Source organism: Penaeus monodon, chromosome 38 (genome assembly GCF_015228065.2).
Source record: "Penaeus monodon isolate SGIC_2016 chromosome 38, NSTDA_Pmon_1, whole genome shotgun sequence".
Lineage (NCBI taxonomy): Eukaryota > Metazoa > Arthropoda > Malacostraca > Decapoda > Penaeidae > Penaeus > Penaeus monodon.
This window is the reverse complement of record NC_051423.1, coordinates 14,904,589-14,910,612: the sequence shown is the minus strand read 5'-3', so window position 1 is coordinate 14,910,612 and position 6,024 is coordinate 14,904,589.

The window sequence follows — 6,024 nt, the reverse complement described above, 5'->3', positions numbered from 1 at the left end:
GCGCATTGACTTAAAGGGGATGTGAATTTGTGAAAAAAAAAAAATAATATAAAATTTATAAAATATAAAATATAAAAAAATAATATAAAAATAAAAAATATTAAAATATATATAAAATATAAAAAATATATATATATAAAATTTTTTAAATAAAATTTTACATTATATTATATTTATATTAAAAAATATATATAATATATATATTTATATATAATTTTTATTTTATATATTATTTTTTAATATTTTATATATTATTTAATATTATATTTATTTTTTTATTTTATTTATAATAATTTATATATTTTTTAATTTATATTATATAATTTTTTTTCTATTTTAATATATTTATTATCTTATATTTTTTATATAAATTTTTATATATTATATTTTTATTATATTAATATTTTTATATTTTTTATTTTTTATATATAATTTTAAAAAAAATATTTAATTTTTTTAAAAAATATATTTAATTTTAAATTTATATAATAATATATTAAATATAAATTTTTATATTTGTTTAATTTATATTTTTTTTAATAAAAAATAAATTTTAAAAAAAATATAATTAAATTTCTACTAAAAAATAATTTTCTCCCCCCCCTTTTTCCCTTTTCCCTTTTTTTTTCCCTTAAAAATAATAATATAATTTTAATAAATTTTAATATATAATTAAAATTTTTATTTATAAAAATTATATATATATTAAAATATTTATATATATTTTATAATTATATTTTTTGTTCTAATTATGTAAAAAACAAAAAAAAAAAAAAAATATATTTTAATATATATATATTTATTATTTAAATTATTATTATTTTTAAAACAATTTTAAAAAATAAGAAAGACTGCTAAAAAACTGCGAAAGGGACTTCCCCTCAAGGCAAAATTGTTCTGAAATTAAACTTGGTTTTCTGTTCTTTTTCACTTTTTAATTTGATTTCCATTTTATCAACAATGCATTGTTGTAAATAGTCGACATTTTTTTTAGTGTTTAAATTTAAGTACTTCAAGAGGGAGCGTCCCATTTACACAGACACTTCAGGTAATTTTAAGTAAAAATATAAAATTCATGTTTTTGCAATATTTGATAGCAGCTAACTAATAGACAGAAAAAAAGAAAAAAATAGATGATAGGGAGAAGGGAGAGAGAAAAAAGTTCGAAAATTACTCTTTTTGGTGGGTACAGAGTTTTTGCCTGAGTCCCGGGAAACCAGCTATGACAAGATATATTTTAAGGGCAACCCGAGGTAATAAGCCTTTACAGATTTTTGAAATTCCCTCTTGCAACCCCGGGGCTTCATATGCAAAGAGGTTTTAAGTAGAGGCTTTTCGCAGATTCCCTTTTTTTTCTACAAAACAATTAGGAATTTGCTAGTAATACGATTTTCGAATAAGCTAAAAAGAAGTGTGCGTACACGGGAATTTTAATTTTGTAGATGTATTTAGCGGTGTTGGGAAACCCATATTTTGATAACCACAGTGGTATAATCTAAAATATTAACTCTAAGGTTCGCCAAAATTGGGGTTTAGTTTCAAAGTCCTTCTTTTTGGGAAGGAAAAAAAAAATAAATAAAGGGGGGAAAAGGAAAAAGAAGCAAGTCTAAAAAAAAAAAAAAAAAAAAAAACGTGAGAAAAAAAGGAAAAAAATTAAATTTCATTAAATTCTGGATTTAGTTGGCTTTGTTTTCCTGAAAAAGAAAAGAACGAGAGAGAGAGAAAGAAAAAAAAAGTGATTTAAAAGAAGCGGGAAAAAAGAGAAAGTTAAGGAGTAGGAGGAAAATGCCTCACCCCTGTTTACAGAATCGTTTTTAAGAGGATTTACCAATTCCCCCGGGAAAACGGGGTAAAAAAAATATAAAAAAGGGATAAAGTAAAAAAAAAAAAGAAAATACGAGAGGGAAAAAAGGCGAGTGTGAACTTTTCTTCTCCACCCAAAAAGTTGCAGTTTGTTCCTTCTGCCCCCCTTTTAAAGTAGCTTAGTCCCATCTATTTTTTCTTGAAAAATTCTTAAAGTTTTTAAATTTAAAAAATTTTTTTTTTGTATATTTAAAATTAATTACGAATTTAAACTCATAAATACCAAAAAAAATCAAATTTCTGTCATTTGCTTGCTTGCACCGTCCAAACCCGTGAAATTTAGCCCGAACTCAATTGGATTTTTTTATAGGAAAACAAAACTCCGTGTTATCTTAAAACAAAAGTTATGAAAAAACTTAAATTCCCAAGAAGTTGCTTTGGGATAATTGCAATGGGTTCGTAAAACTGTATTTGTAACTTCGTTTTTTGAATTTATTGATGGAATATTGACATTCGGGCGTAGATTACCTATCATCAGGTTGAAGGTATCATTACTATGTTATTTTTTAAAGATTGTATTTTTTTTATTATTATTCAATACTTTTTTAATTATTGTTTTTTCATCCCATCATTATAATGTATTTTTAGTTTTTTTCACTATTATACCATTACCCTTTTTTTTTTTTTATTGTGTTCGGTGCGCACTCGCCGCCTTGGTGATCTGCCGGATGACATCGTCCTCGGGTGCCGGGGTTGGGGCCCTTTGCTTCCTGCCACAGCCTCCTTCTCTCCCCGAAAAAAGGAGGGGGGAATTTGCAATGCTGCCATTGATTGGATAGCGATCCGGGCTCCGTTTCCCCAACGAGGGGGCAGTGTTAAGAAAAAATGTGAACATGGTTATAAAAAAAAACCACGAATATTCTAAACCAAGCTCGTTATTGCTGGTGTTGAAGTCTCCGAAAAAATAAAAGTTTTATTTTTTTCCCAAAGCCCCATCCTAGATATTCACCCGAAAGTTAGTTTTCGCGTAAATTGGGAAATTCCAGTTTCCCACTCCTTTTTTTCCTTCCCAAAAGTGTAAAAAAATAGCCCCTAAAGGGGATAGGGTCGTTTGATAGGTTTCTTCCTCCTTTTTTCAGGGTTTGTTTGGGTTTTTGGCTTTTTTGGAAATCCCGGGACTATGGGTTTGGTAGCCCAACTTTATTTTGCTATTTTTTCTTTTCGCGCCTCCCGGGGCATGGCCTGGGGGTCTTTTCGGGTATAAATACCCCTAGTTTTGTGGGGGAAGACAGTTCGGCCCTGACTTCTGTGTGTACGTGGTCCCGTTCTCATGTTTTGTGTCTCGCTTGGATTTACTTTTTTGGTTTTCCCTCCTTCCGGCCGGGACTTGCCGGTTTCCCTTCGCAAAGCTAAGTATTTAGTGGTTTGTGTAGGAGACACCGGGGTTTTTTTTGGTTTTTGGGCGTGTCACGCACATCACATCTGTGGAGTCACTCTTTCTCTGTCCAAAGAGCACTTTGTGCTCAAGGTGTTAAAGTAAAAAAGGCCCACGTCACATAAGGAACACCCCGAGGCCCTACCTCCAGTTTCATTCAGTTTTTTGAAACAAAGTAAATTCTTATTTCCTTCCCTCACTCGAGTCCGTCCCTCCGGGAGGAAGGCTTTTTTCATTAAGTCTCCCCCATAAAATTTCGGGGCCATTTTAATTTATTTTTCTTTTATTTTTGTCCGTTTTTGTTGTCTTGTACTTCCGACCTGTGGGTGTCGGGCATCTGTGTTTGGGGCCCCCCTTTGGGCGTTATTTTTTTCTTTTTGGGCCCTTGATTTAAAATTTGTTCTTACATGATATTTCAAAATTTTTTTTTACGTTTACACAAGTGTTTTTATGCGTTTATCACACTTTTTTTTTTTTTTTCACATTTTAATCTCCTTTTTTGGTGGAAATTAACTTGTTCATATTAGGGATTTATATTGTTCGTGCTACACTTGATTAAAAAAACTTAAGGAGTTGGGACCCACTTTGGAGTGAAAATTTCCCCGGTAATCTCTTTGAAAATATCTGTGTGGCTTTTACGTGCTCACCCCCCCTGTGATAAAATTGGTGAGTACGCATCTATAAAAATTTCCCCGACTTTCCCGTAACCCTCCCTAAAGAGTGCGTTTGTCAAATAAATAAATATCTACTTCGTGAGCTTCACCGGGCCCCCAAAAACAAAAGGAATTTTCGACCCTCTTAGTTCTGTTCAGACAAAGGGTAACTTGAAAAATTTCTTGGCTCGGTTCCCTTTAAAACACATTTTGGGTTTTTTCTCGCAACCCTGAAAGGCTGTAAAAAGGCTAGATGAACGGGGTATATTAAACTGTACTCTAGAACAGACCAAAATTTTGTATACCGGGTTCCCATTTCCAGCAGGTGAGCTCAAACTGAAGGGAAGAGGAAAAATTTTACGATCTTGCTTTTTTTCCCAAAACCGCCCACGCAGACGCTCGGCCTACGTATTCCCTTTTCCAATTACACACTTACACATCCAACTTCGCACATCATCCGTTTTTCCCTTTCCCCCCTTCTTTATACAACATTCACACCCCATACAAAACCCAACAGGGTTCCGAACCTACTAATCGGGTGTGGCAGCGTGCCGTAGGCCGGGAAATTTTAATCTGTTCACGCAGACGAATTTTTTCCCCCCAAAAAAAATCTATATTCTCGGGGACCCGACTAAAACCAGACACATTGAAGTCTAGGGGTCTACCCCCCGCTACAATTATCATATCTTTTTTTATGAGCGTCATAAATGTTTGTAAAATCACCATGGTCATTATCGTCATTACTGCCATTGCAGTTTTTGTTAATGGTTTTTTAAACCACAATGCACAATATAATAAATTAGAGAAATAACGAAATGATGGGATAGAATATAATGACAGACAAAAAAGTTTCGTTTCAGTTTATTGGGGCCATTTACGTATGAGAGATAAATTATTAAAATTATTTTTATTATTATTATATTATTATTTTTATTTTTTTATTTTTTATTATTGTTATTGTCTTTTGTTTTATTTTTATTTTATTATTTATTGTTGTTTTTTTTTATTATTATTAAACTACACCCTCCCCTACTCCCACTCTATTATTAGTTAAAATTTATTTCTACGAAAAATATTCTAACTTATTATTATTATACAAATTCACTATTTTTATTGCATTATTCTACATTTCCGTTCCTTTCCCTCTTTCCCAAATTATTATTAATCGAGTTTGCTAACCTTTAATCCCCCTATACACCGTTTTTTTAAGGAAATTTAAACTGTTCCCTTTCCCTATTTCCCGATACTTCCTTTTCCCCGTATTTTGTTTTTTTTATAGTTTGCAAAATAAACCACAGTAATATTGGGAAGCTGGCTTGTAATAAGAGGAAATATAAAAATAGGAGCGCCATATTGTATTTTGTGAAGTGATGTATTGGCTTGGATATTACCTCAGAGCTATAGTATACTTTTTCCCACGGCAGATCAAAACTTTTGTTCAGTAATTATGGGGTACATGTTTATTATTTTCTGTATGTGATGGAATGAGGGAAAAGGAATTAATTATTTGTTTGAAATAACATTAGTTTTTGTAGATTTGATAAAAAATCATAAAGATACCAAAAAGAATAAAAAAATTTCAATGTTAAAAAATGTAATTTTTGTAGTGTGAGTAATTTTTAGCGTATTAAAAATGAAATGTTTTTTTTATCATCGCTACTACTGGGGTTTTTAATTTTAAAACATATGTTGGACAACAAAATGATAACGTAACGATATAATAGTAACAATAAAACGCAAACGAATTACTATGATAATAATAATAATGCCCTTAATCCCGTGTACGGGATTATCGTAAAAATGCTCTGCAATAATAATATAATAATATATAAAATTATATATATTATATTATATATATATAAATAAAGATAAGAAAGACATTAATTTACTTCTAATAAAACGAAATGTTAAAACGCTAAACCCAAATCCTCTGTAATTTTAACATTTAATGCAAATTTTTTAACTTTTAAAGGGAGGGAAAACCCGTCCGTTTTGGGTTTTTCCTTCCCGTGGAAATAAAAATAAAATGAAAAAACGATAATGTGATAAAAATGATAACAATGACAAAGTATAACAGCAATAATGAAATAACACAAAAAAAAAATAAATAAATAAAATTTAAATTTAAAAAAA